At 37.7% G+C, this 16,799-nt stretch overlaps 1 long non-coding RNA gene and 1 pseudogene across 1 annotated transcript in view; both read right to left on the bottom strand.

The window, feature by feature from the left end:
* Nucleotides 1–16,799, bottom strand: part of LOC134734570 (uncharacterized) — a 247,910-nt gene that overhangs the window by 218,243 nt on the left and 12,868 nt on the right. The gene's annotated exons all lie outside the window — the stretch shown is intronic.
* On the bottom strand, nucleotides 12,574–13,488 carry LOC129469012 (high mobility group protein B1-like; annotated as a pseudogene).

The following is a 16,799-nucleotide window of genomic DNA, read 5'->3' as shown; positions in this document are numbered from 1 at the left end:
AGCCACTAAGTTGTGTAAGAGGGCTAGAGAACACTCAGCTAGCTAAATGAGTGTGCACTATGGAATAAAGAATGCACTATGAGAAACTCAGTGGTGGCTTTCCTCTGTAAGCCAAGTTGATGGTAAAGATGTAACTGTGGAATTGAGCTATCTAGTGTAAATAGGAAGATAGATTCTTACTGTCAGGGTCCAGGAAGTGACACTTAAACATCAGAGGCAAGGTGTGTGTTATAGGCAGCAAAACTGGAATTTAGCTGCTGGAGAGGATGTGGAGAAATAGGAACACTTTTACACTGTTGGTGGGACTGTAAACTAGTTCAACCACTGTGGAAGTCAGTGTGGCGATTCCTCAGGGATCTAGAACTAGAAATACCATTTGACCCAGCCATCCCATTACTGGGTATATACCCAAAGGTCTATAAATCATGCTGCTATAAAGACACATGCACACGTATGTTTATTGCGGCACTATTCACAATAGCAAAGACTTGGAACCAACCCAAATGTCCAACAACGATAGACTGGATTAAGAAAATGTGGCACATATACACCATGGAATACTATGCAGCCATAAAAAATGATGAGTTCGTGTCCTTTGTAGGGACATGGATGAAACTGGAAAACATCATTCTCAGTAAACTATCGCAAGGACAAAAAACCAAACACCGCATGTTCTCACTCATAGGTGGGAACTGAACAATGAGAACTCATGGACACAGGAAGGGGAACATCACACTCTGGGGACTGTTGTGGGGTCGGGGGAGGGGGGAGGGACAGCATTAGGAGATATACCTAATGCTAAATGACGAGTTAATGGGTGCAGGAAATCAACATGGCACATGGATACATATGTAACAAACCTGCACATTGTGCACATGTACCCTAAAACCTAAAGTATAATAAATAAATAAATTAATTAATTAATTAATTTAAAAAAAAAAAAGAAAAGAAAAAAAAAAAAAAACTGGAATTTAGTTTTGTGGTCCCAGCTACCTCCCAAGTAGCTGGGACCACAGGTGTGCACCACTATGCCCGGCTCTTTTTTTTTTTTTTGAGACAAGGTCTCACCATGTTGCCAAGGCTGGTCCCAAACTCCTGGGTTCAAGTGATCCTCCAGCTCCCAAAGTGCTGGGATTACAGATATGAGCCACCACACCTGGCCTGTATATATTTAAAGTATGTGATGTTTTGGTATATGTATATATTGTGAAACAATTACCACATTCAAGCTAATTAACATATCCATTACCTTACATAGTTATGATTTGTGTGTATATGTATTTGGTGAAACACTTAAGGTCAACTCTGTTAGTAAACTTCAAGTATACAAAACAGTATTATTAACTATAGTGTTGTACATTAGATCTCCAGAGTGTATTCATCCCGAATAACCGAACCTTAGTACCCTTTGACCAATACCGTCTCATTTCCCCCATTCCTCAGCCCCTGGCAACCACCATTCTACTCTGCTTTTATGAGTTCAACGTTTTTTAGATTCCACATATGAGTGAGATCATGCTGTGAATCTGTTTCTGGCTGATTTCACTTAGGAGGATGTCCTCCAAGCTCATCCATGCTGTCCCAAAGGGCAGGATCTCCTTTTTAAAGGCTGAATAATATTCCATTGTATATATCTCTCACATTTTCTTTATCCATTCATTCATCAACTTAGATTTTTTTCATATCTTGGCTATTGTAAATAATGTTGCAATGAACATAGGGGTGCCGATATATCTTCAAGATACTACTTTCATTTCTTTTGAGCATATATGTGCCCAGAAGTGGGATTGCTGGAACATATGCTAGCTCTATTTTAATTTTTTGAGGAACCTCTATACTATTTTCCATAATGACTATACCAATTTACAATCCCTTCAACTGTGTATATGGGTTTCTGTTTCTCCACATCCTCACCAACACTTGTTTTCTTTTGACAATGCCATTTTAACAAGTGTGAGGTTACATCCTGTGCTTTTGATTTGCACATCCATTAGTGATGTTGCACACCTTTTCATGTATCTTTTGGCCATTTGTATGTCTTTTAAGAAATGTCTATTCAATCCCTTAACCCATTTTGAGAGGGGGTCTTTTTTTTTTTTTTGCTATTGAGTTGTTCGGATTTCTCACATATTTTGGATATTAACTCCTTATCAGATGTATGGCTTGCAAATATATTTTCACCATTCTGTAGGTTGCCTTTTGACTCTGTTGATTATTTCCTTTGCTGTGCAGAGCTTTTTAGTTTGATACAATCCTATGCAAATCCTTTTGCATTTGTTACCTTTGCTTTTGGTGTCATAGCCAAGAAAACATTGCCCAGACCAATGTAAGGGTGCTTTATTTCTACGTTTTCTTCTAGTATTTTATGATTTCAGGCTTACATTTAAATATTTAATCCATTTGCACTGATTTTTCTGTGAGGTGTGAGTTAAGGGTCCAGTTTCATTCTTCTGCATGTGGATACCCAATTTCCCCAAAATCATGTATTGAAGAGACTATCTTTCTATTGCTGCTGATGTGAGTAAGCAAAGGATAAAATAAAACCAAATTTAAAAGTATAGAGACCATTCTTGACCCATTGTGTGTTCTTGACACCTTTGTCAAAGATCAGTTGACTATAGATACATGGGTTTATTTCTGGACTCTCCATTTTATTCCATTGGTTATATGTCTGTTTTTATGCCAGTACCATACTATTGTGATTACTGTAGCTTTGTAATATATTTTGAAATCAGAAATGTAATGCCCTCCAGCTTTGTTCTTTAGGCTCAAGATTGCTTTGGCTATTTGGGGTTTGGTAAGAATTTTAAGACATTGTTTTCCTATTTCTGTAAAGAATGCCATTGGGATTTTGATAGGGATTGAACTGAATCTGTAGATCACTTTGGGTAGTATGGACATTTTACCAATATTAATTCTTTCAATTCATGGACATGAGATGTCTTTTCATCTTTATCTTCTTTAATTTCCTTCATCAATGTTTTATAATTTTTAGTGTACACGTCTTTCACCTCTTTGGTTAAGCCTATTCCAAAGTATTTTATTCCTTTTGTTGTTATTGAGAATGGGATTACTTTCTTTCTTTCTTTTTTTTTTTTTTTTTGAGACGGAGTCTCACTCTGTCACCCAGGCTGGAGTGCAGTGGTGCCATCTCGGCTCACTGCAACCTCCACCTTCCGGGTTCAGGCGATTCTCCTCCCTCAGCCTCCCAAGTAGCTGGGATTACATTACACCTGGCCAATTTTTTTGTATTTTTAGTAGAGACAGGGTTTCACCATGTTGGCCAGGTTGGTCTTGAACTCTTGACCTCAGGTAATCCACCTGCCTCAGCATCCCAAAGTGCTGGGATTACAGGTGTGAGCCACTGTGCCTGGCCTGGGATTTCTTTCTTAATTTTGAATAGTTCATTGTGCATAGAAACACAACAGGTTTTTTTTTTTTCTTTTCTCAACTTCTGTTTTAGGTTCAGGGGTTACATGTACAGGTTTGTTACATGGGTAAATTGTGTGTTGCTGGGTTGGGTATCCAAATGATTTCATCACCCAGGAAGCAAGCATAGTACCCAATAGGTAGTTTTTCAACCCTTACCTCCTCTCATCCTCCCCAGTGAAGTAGGTCCCTATTGTTCCCATCTTTGTGTCCATGTGTACTCAATCACAACAGATTTTTGTATGTTGATTTTTTTATCCTGCCATTTTGCTAAATTCATTTAAGTCTAACAGTTGTTTGTTGAGTCTTTAGGGTTTTCTACATATATGATCATGTCATCTGCAAACAGATAATTGTGCTTCTTTTCTGATTTGAAGGCCTATTTCTTTTTTTAATCACTAACCTCTTTTTAATTATTGATTGATTGATTGATTGATTTTTTACAGGTGGGTTCTCGCTATGTTGCCTGTGCTGAACTTGAACTCCTGGGCTCAAGTGATCCTCCTGTCTCAGCTTCCCAAGTAGCTGGGACTACAGGTATACGTGCCACCCACCTGGCTTATTTTTTATTTTTTAATTGACACATGTAATTGTGCATATTTATGGGATACAATTTGATATTCCAATACATATATACATTATATAATGATCGAGTCAGGGTAGTGAGCATATCCATCACCCATGTATTTATCATTTCTTTGAGGTGAGAACATTCAAAAGACTGGCCTTCTGGCTATTTTGTAATATACAATACCTTACTATTAACCATTGTAACCCTACTGCGTAGTAGAACACTCCTATCTTACTATAACTTTGTACTTGTCTCCCAACCTCTCCGCCTTCCCTCCTCCCCAGTCTCCGGCAACAACTGTTCTACCCTCTACTTCCATGATTTAGTTTTAAGATTCTACATATGAGTGAGATTAAGCACTATTTGTCTTTCTGTGCCTGGCTTATTTACCTTAACATGATGTCCTTCAGAGTCTTGCATGTTCTCGCAATTGACGGTATTTCATTCTTTTTATAGCTGAATAATATTCCATTGTGTATATATAACATATTTTCTTTACCCATTCATCCATCGTTAGACACTTAGGTTGATCCCATATCTTGGCTATTGTAAATAGTGCTGCAATAAATATGGGAGTACAAATATCTCTTTGATGTGCTGATTTCATTTCCTTCGGATATATGCCCAATAATGGGGTTGCTGGATCATAGAGTAGTTCTAGTTTTAATTTTTTGAGAGACCTCCACACTGTGTTCCATAATGGCTATACTAATTTACAATCCCCCCAACTTTCTATTTGGATGCACTTTCTTTCTCTTGCCTGACTGCCCTGGCCAGGACTTCCAATACTATGCTGAATATAAGTGGTGAGAGAGGACATTTTTGTCTTTTGCCAGTTTTCAAGGGGAATGCTTCTAACTTTTGCCCATTCAGTATGATGTTGGTTGTGTGTCTGTCATAGATGGCTCTTATTATTTTGAGGTATATTCCGTCAATACTTAGTTTATTGAGAGTTGTTAACATGACGGGATGTTGAATTTTATCAAAAGCCTTTTCTGCATCTACAATTTTTAATACACGTACTTGACTTAAGATCTAAAGTTAAAGAACTCTACCCTCATTTATATTATACAGTGACTTAAATCTTTCACTCCAATCACTTCCTCATATACATGTTATCATTTTATAATATTTTTGTTCCAACCTTCTATTTATACCACTAAAAATTAACCTTTATTATCACTTTATATAATAAATGCTTATTTAGTAAGCCCAAATTTATGTATAATTAAATCTATATATAATTTTTAAATTATCATTGTATTGTACATTTATTCCTGAGTTAGATTTCCTTCTTTTATAAGTATATCCTTTAGTTGTTCTTTAACCATAGGTCAATTACTGGTAAATATTTAAGTCTTTATCTAAAAAATTTCCCCCCTTACTCGAATGTTTCTTTATTTGGGGATAAACTTCTAGGTAGATACTTATTTTCTCTAGCTACCTTGACAATATAATACTGCTGAACAACTGAATACCAGCTTCTACTGTTGCTATTGATAAGTCTAAAATTACTCTAATTTTTATTATCTGTGGCTAATATCTTCATTCTCTCCAGTTATTTCAAGATATTCTATTTGATTTAGGGGTTTTTCATTTTCACTTCAGTGTGTATATGTATAGATTTTTTTTATCTTGCTTAAGATATTTTAGCCTTTCTACATCTGAAGATTTATGTCTTTCGTGAAGTCTGGATAATCCTTATTTGAAATTGCTTTGAATATTGTCTCTCCCTCCATTCTCTTTATTCTTATCTTCTGGAAACTTTATTAGATGAATGCTAAACTTTCTCTTTCATCCCCTGTGTTTCTGAACCCATCTTTTACATTTTCCATCTCTGTATCTATGCATACATCCTGGGTAATTTTCTCAGTTCTATCTACCAGGTCACTAATTCTCTCCTAAGCTGTGTTTAATCTCATATTTAGTCATTCATGGAGTTTTTAATTTTAATGATTATATTTTTCATTCTAGGAATTCTATCTGATTATTTTCCAAGACTTCTTTTTTCTATTTCATAGTGTCTTGTGCTTTCATTATGTTAAGCAGATTCAGGGTTGTTACTAAGGTACAGCCTGGCTTAGCCTGCCTAATTCAGTATGCTTATTTGCACTGTTATTGTATGTCTCCCTACTAGATTATATGCTTATGAGGGCAGAAACACATCTGTGCTTAATCAAGTGAGGTCGTTATTAACTTTTATACTCCAATTATTTCATCTTTGGCCAAGGAGAACCAATGCTGGCTTCTATGTGCTTTTGACCCAGCTCCACTTACTTTTTTGACAGCATCATTACTTTCCAGTAAGAGAAGGTGTCCCAGACTCATCTTGTACATTACCAGCTTGTGACCTGGAATCAGTCATTTTTCCAAAGAGCCCTGGTTCCCCACAGTACCATGATGAGGGAATATTCAGGACCAAGTTCTGGGTGATAGGAGTACTCATTTCTCCTGGGATGCTTCTAAGCTTTTTCACTGAACACAGTGAAGAAATAGAAATATGTTAATATTTTAAATAGTGAATTTAATTTAATTTTTCTAATTCAAAATTAACATTATAGGAGTCTTAGTTAATTCCTTTGATTTCTTACTAGCTTTATGGATGCATAATTTAGACACAATGAAATTCGCTCTTTTTTTTTTTTTTTTTTTTTAACAGAGTCTTGCTCTGTCACCAGAGCAAGAGTGCAGTGGCACGATCTTGGCTCACTGCAGTCTCTGCCTCCCACGATCAAACAATTCTCCTGCCTCAGCCTCCCAAGTAGCTGGGACTACAGGCATGCGCCGCCAAGTCTGGCTAATTTTTTTGTATTTTTAGTAGAGATGGGGTTTCACCATGTTGGCCAGGATGGTCTTGATCTCCTAACCTCGTGACTCACCCGCCTCGGCCTCCCAAAGTGCTGGGATTACAGGCATGAGCCACTGCGCCCAGCCGAAATTCACTCATTTTTAGGTATACAATTGTGTAACATCAACACCCTAAAATATTTTCTCATGCCCCTTTGCAGTTGATTCCCTCTCCTGACCCTCAATCTCTGGCAACTACTGATCTACCTCTGTCACTTTAGTTTACCTTTTCTAGAATTTTACATAAATGATATCACACTGTTAAACAAAAATTATAGGGGGCCTTTTTTGGGGGGGAAATGGGGTCTCACTCTGTCACCCAGGCTGGAGTGCAGTGGCATGTCACAGGTCACTATAGCCTTGACCTCCTGGATACAAGTGATCCATCTGCTTCAACCTCCCCAGTAGCTAGGACTACAGGTGTGCACCACCACATTGGGCTAATTTTCTTATTTTTATTTTTTGTACAGACGTGGTCTTGCTGTGTTGCCCAGGCTGGTCTTGAATTCTTGGGCTCAAGCAGTCTTCCCACCTTGACCTCCTAAAGTGCTGGAATTACAGGTGTGAGCCCATGCCCAGCCAGGATGCCATTGTTTTGGACTAAACTCCTACACTGGGCCACAACGGACGAGACTAAAACTCAAAATGGAGTTACCCAGGCTCACCAAACCAAAACTGAGCTGTTATCCGGCCTTTTGAGAAAACAGAAGTGAGAAAGAGCCTAATTTCCCAAAAAGGCTAATTTCAACCTTCTGTCAGCATGAGAATGAAGTTTTCTCTGTTTTAATCCTTACAACAAAGTAACCTGGAGTAACCTGTTGTTAACCCATCAGTTATCTTCCCATTGTTCTGTCTTCCTGTCCCTGACTTACAAAGAAAGTAACTTTGAAATGACCAATCCACTTTTTGTTATTTGTTTTGCTTTCTTCAGCCCTTTTACTGTCTATAAAGCCAACATCCTCTGTTTGAGCCATGGGAACAATTATTCTAGTTTATGGAATAAGTGTTGCCCAATTCTAGAATCTTGATAAAGCCAACTGAGACCTTTAAACTAAATTTGTTGCAACTTTTTTTGATAATATGATATGTAGTTTTTTGTGTCTGACCTCTTAATGCTTTTGAGATTCGTACATTTCTGCATATATTAATATTATGTCAGTTTTTATTGCTGAAAATATAATTCCATTGTATGAGTATACAACAGTTTCTTTATCCATGATGGACATTTGCGTTGTCCCCAGCTTTTGACTATTATTAATAAAGCTGCTGTAAACATTCCACTACAAGTCTTTGTGTGGACATGTGTTTTCTTTTTCTCTTGAAAAAAACACCTAAGAATAGAATTGTTGGAAAATATCAGTGCATGTTTAATTTTATTAGATATGCCAAGCTGCTTTTCAAAGTAGTCGAACAATTTTGCATTCTCATCAGCATGTATGAAAGTTCTAATTATGCCACAAGCTTGTCATCACTTGTATTATCAGACTTTTTCACGTTAATGATTCTAGTGATTGGGTAATGGTATCCCATTATAGTTTTCATTTGCATTTCCCTGCTGATTGGTGATATTGAACATCTTTTCTTATGCAACTCAATTTTATAATTTTCTCTTGCACTAAAATTATAATTTTCTTTTGCACTGAAAATTATGGTTGCTAACAGCTGTTTGTTTGCATTAATGGATTTATTTCCCTATATCTTTTCCACTGCTATTAGTTGCTGGCTGTAAGATTCAATAATTCACGGGAAGCAGCAAAGTGAGACAGTGAGGCTTTTGGGGTCTGTATTGACCCTGTACCAACACCTTCAGGCTGAGTGATCTTGTACAAGTCCCTTAAGATGTCCAAGCCTCTGTTTCTTATTTTTTAAATGGAGATTGTTATCATCAATAATAATTGCTATTATTAACTACTGTTCATTAAACACCTTCTAAATTCTAGGCTTTATGCTAAGTGCATTACTTACATACTAAGTATGGTTATGTTATGTAAAGTACTTAGAACAGTGCATAGAACAGAGTGAGCACTGTATTTGTATTATATTTTTAAAATTTATTTTTATTGTGGTAAAATAGTCACAACATAAAATCTACCATTTTGACCATTTTTAAGTGTACAATTCAGTAGCATTAATTACCCTCACCTTGTTGTGCAACCATTACCACCATTCATCTCCTGAACTTTAATCATCCAAACTAAAACCCTGTACCCATGAAACACTAATTCCTCTTTTCCCCTCCCTCCAGCCCCTGACAGCCACTGTTCTACTTTATTTATCTATAAATTTGACTATTCTAAATACCTCATATAAGTGTAATAATACATTATTTGTCCTTTTTGTCTGGCTTATTTCACTTAGCATAGTATCTTCAAGGTTCATCTATGTTGTAGTATGTATCAGAACCTCATCCCTTTTTAAGGCTGCCTTGCTTATTTTCTGCCTGGTTGTTCTAACCATTATTGAAAGAGGGTTACTGAATACTATGACTATTATTGTAGAACATTCTACTATCTTCAATTTTGTCAACTTTTCCTTCATATATTTTGAGGGTCTGTTATTAGGTGTATAAATGTAGTAATCATTATCATCATTGTTATTAATCTTGATGATTAATAATTTTTTTTGAGACAGAGTCTCACTCTGGACCCAGGCTGGAGTGCAGTGGCAGGATCTCAGCTCACTGCAACTTCCTCTTCCTGGGTTCAAGTGATTCTTCTGCCTCGGCCTCCCAAGTAGCTGGGACTACGGGCACGGGCCACTATACCCAGTTAATTTTTGTATTTTTAGTAGAGACGTGGTGTCACCGTATTGGCCAGGATGGTCTCAAACTCCTGACCTTGTGATCTGCCCGCCTCGACCTCCCAAAGCGCTGGGATTATAAGCATGAGCCACTGTGCCCGGCCAAAGTAAGACCATTTTTATCCCCATTTTGTATATGAGGAAAATAATATACAGAGAAAAGGAGTACCTTACCTGAGGTCAACACTTATGATAATAATTTTTTTTTAAGAGATTAGGTCTTGCTATGTTGCCCAGGTTGGTTTCAAACTTCTGGCCTCCAGTGATCCTCTCACCTCACCTTCCCAATGTGCTGGGATTACAGGCATGAGCCACTATGCCTGGGTCATAATGATAATTTTTAAAAATGCATTTATCACTATTGGAGATAGCTATTGTGTCCATTCTTAACTCTGAATTTGGCAATTAATGGAAATTATTAAGCATTGATCCTGACTTTCCTATTTAAACTGCATGTCAAATTATATATAACCATAAAGCCTTGGCTGATGAAGAAATATTTCTTTCTTACAAAAGAATTCCAGCTAGAAAGTATTGATGAAATTAGAAAAACACTTTTTTGTAACCCCTCATGGAATAATATTCTAGATAATAATGAACAATGGATACAAAATACATTTGATGAAAGTTCAGTGGATATGTTTCCTATTGCTATTGTAACAAATTACCAGAAAGTAAGTGGCTTGAAACAATAATAAAGTAAGCGTATTATCTTATAGTTCTGAAGGTTAGAAGTCTAAAATGCATTTCAATGAGCTGAAATCAAGGTTCACACAGGCTGTGTTCCTAATGCAGGCCTGTCCTAGTCTGTTTTATGCTGTTATAACAGAATACCACAGATTGGCTAATTTATAATGAATAAAAATTTATTGCCTCACAGTTCTGGAAGCTGGGAAGTCCAATATCAAGGTGCCAGCACCTGGTAAGGGCCTTCTTGCTGCATCATGGCATGGCAGAAGGCATCACATGGTGGAAGGGCAAAGAGAGGCAGGAGAGGGCCAAACTTGCCCTTTTATAATGGCATTAATCTCACCCATTAGGGCAGAGTCCTCATGGCCTAATCACCCCTTAAAGGTGATTTAATTACAATGGCAATTAAATTTCAACATGAGTCTTGGGAAAGATAAAGATTCAAACCATAGCCAGGCCCTAGGAAAGAATCAAATTATTTGCCTTTTCCAGGTTCTAGAAGCTGCCTGCATTCCTTGGCTAGTTGCCCCTTCCTCTTTCTTCAATGCCAGCAGTGGAACAGCTTCAAACCTCTCTCTGACTCTGACCCCCTCTAAGCCTCCCTTTTCCACTTTAAAGGACCGTGTGATTAATTGGGTTCACCTGCGTTATCCATGATACTCCCATGATAATCTTTTTAAGGTCAGCTGATTAGCAACTTTAATTCCATCTGCAACCTTTATTTTCTCTTGCCATGTAACAACATATTCACAGGTTCTGGAGATCAGGGCATAAACATGTCTAGGAGAGGGCATTATTTTGCCTGCCACAATGGGGAACTGGAGACTTATGAGGCATCAAGTTATCAACTCACAGATTAGAGGTTGGTTATAAGGTGGAAAACACACCTTAACAATGAAGGAGTCAGACTATCCCCACCTGAACCCACTGGTAGATCTTAACACTTCTAGAGGTGGAACCATCAAACATGGCATGCATTCTAATGTTATGTAATATAAATAACATTACCTATGAAATATTCTTACCAAGAAAGCTTTATTTTACTTTAAGCAACCTTTTGGGTCTTTCAGTTTACCAGAAATACAGGGAATAGTAGAAAAAGTTAAATGATACCATGAAAAAAACAATCAGACAAATCCTGAAGATGGGTCATTCTAGTGGAAAGCTGCCTCTATTTCCTTAGTAAATCACTGGTATTAAAAAAAAACAGTTGGGGGTCGGGTGTGGTGGCTCACACCTGTAATCCCAGCACTTTGGGAGGCCAAGGCGGGCGAATCACGAGGTCAGGAGATTGAGACCATCCTGGCTAACACGGTGAAACCCCGTCTCTGTTAAAAATACAAAAAATTAGCCAGACATGGTGGTGGGCCCCTGTAGTCCCAGCTACTGGGGAGGCTGAGGCAGGAGAATGGCGTGAACCCGGGAGGTGGAGGTTGCAGTGAACCAAGATCGCGCCACTGCACTCCAGCCTGGTGACAGAGCAAGACTCCATCTCAAAAACAAAACAAAACAAAAAAAAGGTGGGGACTGCTCTGGATTAAATGATACTGGTTCCTCCAGGAGCAGACCCTGATACATGGATCCAAGTTTATTTGGGAGGTACTAGAGATACCAGTAGAGAAGTGAGGCAGTAAAACAGCAAAAGAAGAGAGTCCATGATGGGTTTGTTGTTGAACCGGCCACCACAGTGAGCAGCCAGACCTCAGTCCCAGGAGAAACTCACAGTGACACAAAACACCAGATTCACAAAGGGCAAGGCAGCTGAAGTATTTATACACTGACTCACAAAAGTAATTTGTAGAGAACTGGTCCTTGGGTGTGTTAATTTGGCACCTTGGACCTGTGGAAAGCAGGGAAAGCTGTCTTTTACCAGTGGTGTGCCCCAAATATTTCACACCTGTGGGCCATTGCAATTGAAGTCCCTTTCTCTATATGAAAAATTAGGTTCATAAATTATTATGAAATGAAAGTAGTGGGAAAAATCACATAGATAGAAAAGAAATGCAGACAGTGACAGTTCTTTTGTTGAACTCTGTATGTGTAAGTATGACATTATAAAATAATATTAAATAAAAATTACAAGATCAAAAAGGAAAACTTAAACACTTTAAAGATAGTTAAAACCTTACATTACGTTAAAGCCTTATATTTCAATTTTTTTTCTTTAAAATGAGTGAGTTGTGTACAGGGGGGTTAAATGCTTTTTAGACAAGAAAAAAAACTGCACTAGAATCAACTTATTCATCATCATCTTCTTCACCTTTATCTTCCTCCTCCTCCTGATCCTCTTCATCTTCCTCCCCTTCCTTCTTCCTCTTGCTTTTTTCAGCCTTGATGACTCCCTTTTTTGCTGCATCAGGCTTTCCTTTAGTTCAATATGCAACAAGATCCTTTTTGTATTTTTCCTTCAGCTTCACAGCTGTCTTTTCATAAGGCTGCTTGTCATCTGCAGCAGTGCTATTCCACATGTCTCCCATTTTCTTTGCAACGTCACCAATGGACAGGCCAAGATGTTCTTTGATTTTGGGGCAACACTCAGAACAGAACACAAAACAGGCTGCAGGAGGCCGCTTGGGTGCATTGGACTTGAACTTTTTTGTCTCCCCTTTGTGGGGGGATATAGATTTTCATTTCTCTTTCATAACGGGCCTTGTTTGCCTTTGCCATATCTTCAAATTTTCCTTTCTCTTTAGCAGATATGGTCTACCACCTCGCTGAGCACTTTTTTTTTTTTTTTTCCTGAAACAGAGTCTCTCTGTCGCCCAGGGTGGAGTCCAGTGGTGAGGTCTTAGCTCACTGCAGCCTCCGCCTCCCGGGTTCAAGCGATTCTCTTGCCTCACCCTCCCGAGGAGCTGGGATTACAGGCACCCGCCACCACATCTGGCTAATATTTGGATTTTTAGAAGAGATGAGGTTTCACTATGTTGACCAGGCTAGTCTTGAACTCCTGACATCAAGTGATCCGCCTGCCTCGGCCTCCCAAAGTGCTGGGATTACAGGCATGAGCCACCGCACCTGGCCTCTCTCTGAGCACTTCTTAGAAAACTCTGAGAAGTTGACTGAAGCTTCTTATGCTCCTTCTGACAAGTTTTCACAAGAAATGCATATGATAACATTTTGCCTCTCGGCTTCTTAGGATCTCCTTCGCCCATGTTTAGTTATTTTTTTCTTCAGTGAGCCACAGAGTCACCCAGTGCTCATCTGGCTTGCCCTGGCGCTGTCTCTGTGGAGCTCAATGTACTGTAACAGCTGTCAGAGCAGGCCTCCTCACTCCACTCTGTGAAAATTTCTTTTACATGAAGCAACCCATATATAAATGGTTTGTCAAAGATTCCTAAAAACCAATTTCACAAGTTCCAAAAATGATAATACTGTACATTACTTTGTTTTAGGGGGATGAATTCTAGTGGATTTCAATGGTCTCCAGAATTGAAAATTTCCACTAGAGGATTTTCACAATTCAACACAAAAACAAACAAACAAACAAACAAACCCCCCCATTTTATTTTGAAAATCCGATAATATGGCTGAGTGATAGCAAATATTGGCATTATTTGAGTCATTGCTTTAAAATGAGTATATAGCTCTTGGTAGAAATGATCAAGTCATTCAAGCACAGTCTTTTTATTTATTCTGGCATCTTTTGTCACTTCTCCTGGGATTCTTCTTCAAAGTTTGATTCTTTTTTTTCCTTGTAAATATCCATTCTTTTTGTGTGGCATAGCCAAAAGTCTTCTCCACATTTTTTATGTGCCAGTGTTCAAGACTGAGATTTACTGTACATTACTCAAGGCTGATTCTGGCTCTTCACAAAAATTTTTATTTTAATAAATGGCCACAACCACCTCAACTTTCAGCAATCACCAAGCTGATAAGTCAGCAGCCATCAACACTGAAGAAAGACCTCCACTAGCAAAAAAAATTATGACTTGCTGAAGCCTTAGCTGATCACCAGCGTGTTTTAGCAATAAAGTATTTTCAATTAAGGCATGTACATTGTTTCTTTAGATATAATGCTAGTGCACATTTAATAGACTATGGTATAGTATAAACATAACTTTTATACACACCAAGAAACCAAAATCTGTGTGACTTGCTTTATTATGATATTCACTTTATTGCAGTCATCTGAAACTAGATCCATAATATCTTTAAGATATGACTGTATTTTGAAAGTCAACATTAACCTAACATCACAACTAAAAGAACTAGAGAGCCAAGAGCAAACAAATCCCAAAGCTGGCAGAAGACAGGAAATAACCAAAATCAGGGCTGAAATGAAAGAAATCGAGACACAAGAAATCATTCAAAAGATCAACAAACCCCGGAGCTGGTCTTTTGAAAAAATTAATAAAATAGAACACTAGCTAGACTAATAAAGAAGAAAGAGAGAAGATTCAAATAAACACAATCAGAAACAACAAAGGGGATATTAACACTGACCCCATAGAAATACAAACAACTGTCAGGATAGTACAAACATCTCTGTGCACATAAACTAGAAAATCTAGAAGAAATTGATAAATTCCTGGACACATATACTCTCCCAAGACTGAAGCAGGAAGAAAATGAATCCCTGCACAGACCAATTAATGAGCTCTGAAATTGTCAGTAATAGCTTACCAACCAAAAAAAGCCCAAGACCAGATGGATTCACAGCCGAATGCTACCTCATGTACAAAGAAGAGCTGGTACCATTCCTGCTAAAACTATCAAAAAAAATTGGGGAGAGAATCCTCCCTAACTCATGCTATGAGTTCAGCATCATCCTGATACTAAAATCTGGTAGAGACATAAAAACAAGAAACAAAACAAAACAAAACAAAAAACCCACTTTAGGCCAGTAATATCCTTGGTGAACATTGATGCAAAAATCCTCAACAAAGTACTGGCAAACTGAATCCAACAGCACATCAAAAAGCTTATCTGCCACAATCAAGTAGGCTTCATCTCTGGGATGCAAGTTTGGTTCAACATATGCAAATTAATAAATGTGATTCATCACATAAATACAACTAAAGACAAAAACCACATGATTATCTCAATAGATGCAGACAATGTTTTCAATAAAATTCAACACTGCTTCATGTTAAAAACTCTCAATAAACTAGATATTGAAGGAATATATCTCAAAATAATGAGAGCCATCTATGACAAACCCACAGCCAACATCATACTGAATGGGCAAAAGCTGGAAGCATTCTCCTTGAAAATCAGCACAAGACAAGGATGTCCTCTCTCACCACTCCTATTCAACATAGTATTGGAAGTCCTGGGCAGGGCAATCAGACAAGAGAAAGAAATAAAGGGCACCCAAATAAGAAGAGAAGAAGTCAAACTATCCCTGTTTGCAGATGACATAATCCTATATCTAGAAAACCCCATAGTCTCAGTCCAAAAGCTCCTTAAGCTGATAAACGACTTCAGCAAAGTCTCACAATCCAAAATCAATGTGCAAAAATCACTAACATTCCTATACACCAACAACAGCCAAACCAAGAGCCAAATCAGGAACACAATCCCATTCACAATTGCCACAAAAAATTATAAAATACCTAGGAATACAGCTAACCAGGGAGGTGAACAATCTTTACAATGAGAACTATAAAACACTGCTCAAAAAATTAGAGATGACACAAACAAATGGAAAAACATTCCATGCTCACAAATAGAAAGAATAAATATCATTAAAATGGTCATACTGCCCAAAGCAACCCATAGATTCAATGCTATTGGTATTAAACTATCATTGATATTTTTCACAGAACTAGAAAAAAACTATTTTAAAATTCATATGGAACCAAAAAAAAAAAAAAAGCCTGAAGAGCTAAGGCAATCCAACTCCACTCAAAGTATACTACAGGGCTACAGTAATCAAAACAGCATGGCACTGGTACAAAAACAGACACATAGAGTAATGGAACAGAACAGAAAGCCCAGAAATAAGGCCACACAGCTAAAAGTATCTGATCTTCAACAAAGCTGACAAAAATAAGCAATGGGGAAAGGATTCCCTGTTCAATGAATGGTGCTGGGATAACTGTCTGCCCATATGCGGAAGATTGAGATTGGACCCCTTCCTTATACCATATGCAAAAATTAACTCACGATGAATTAAATACTTAAATGGAAAACCTAAAACTATAAAATCCCTGGAAGAAAACCTAGGTAATACCATTCTGGACTTAGATTTCATGATGAAAACACCAAAAGCAATGGCAACAAAAGCAAAAATTGGCAAATGGGATCTATTTATACTAACAAGCTTCTGGACAGCAAAGGAAACTATCAACAGAGTGAACAGACAACCTATAAAATGGGAGAAAATTTTTGCAAGCTATGCATCTGACAAAGGTCTAATATCCACAATAATGCAATCCACAATAATGCTATCCACAATAGCGTCTATCAGGAACTTAAATAAATTTACAAATAACAACAAACAACCCCATTAAAGTGGGCA

The sequence above is a fragment of the Symphalangus syndactylus genome, chromosome 12 (assembly GCF_028878055.3).
Source record: "Symphalangus syndactylus isolate Jambi chromosome 12, NHGRI_mSymSyn1-v2.1_pri, whole genome shotgun sequence".
NCBI classification, from domain to species: domain Eukaryota; kingdom Metazoa; phylum Chordata; class Mammalia; order Primates; family Hylobatidae; genus Symphalangus; species Symphalangus syndactylus.
Note: the sequence above shows the minus strand (reverse complement) of the source record. Positions and strands in the feature narration are given on the sequence as shown.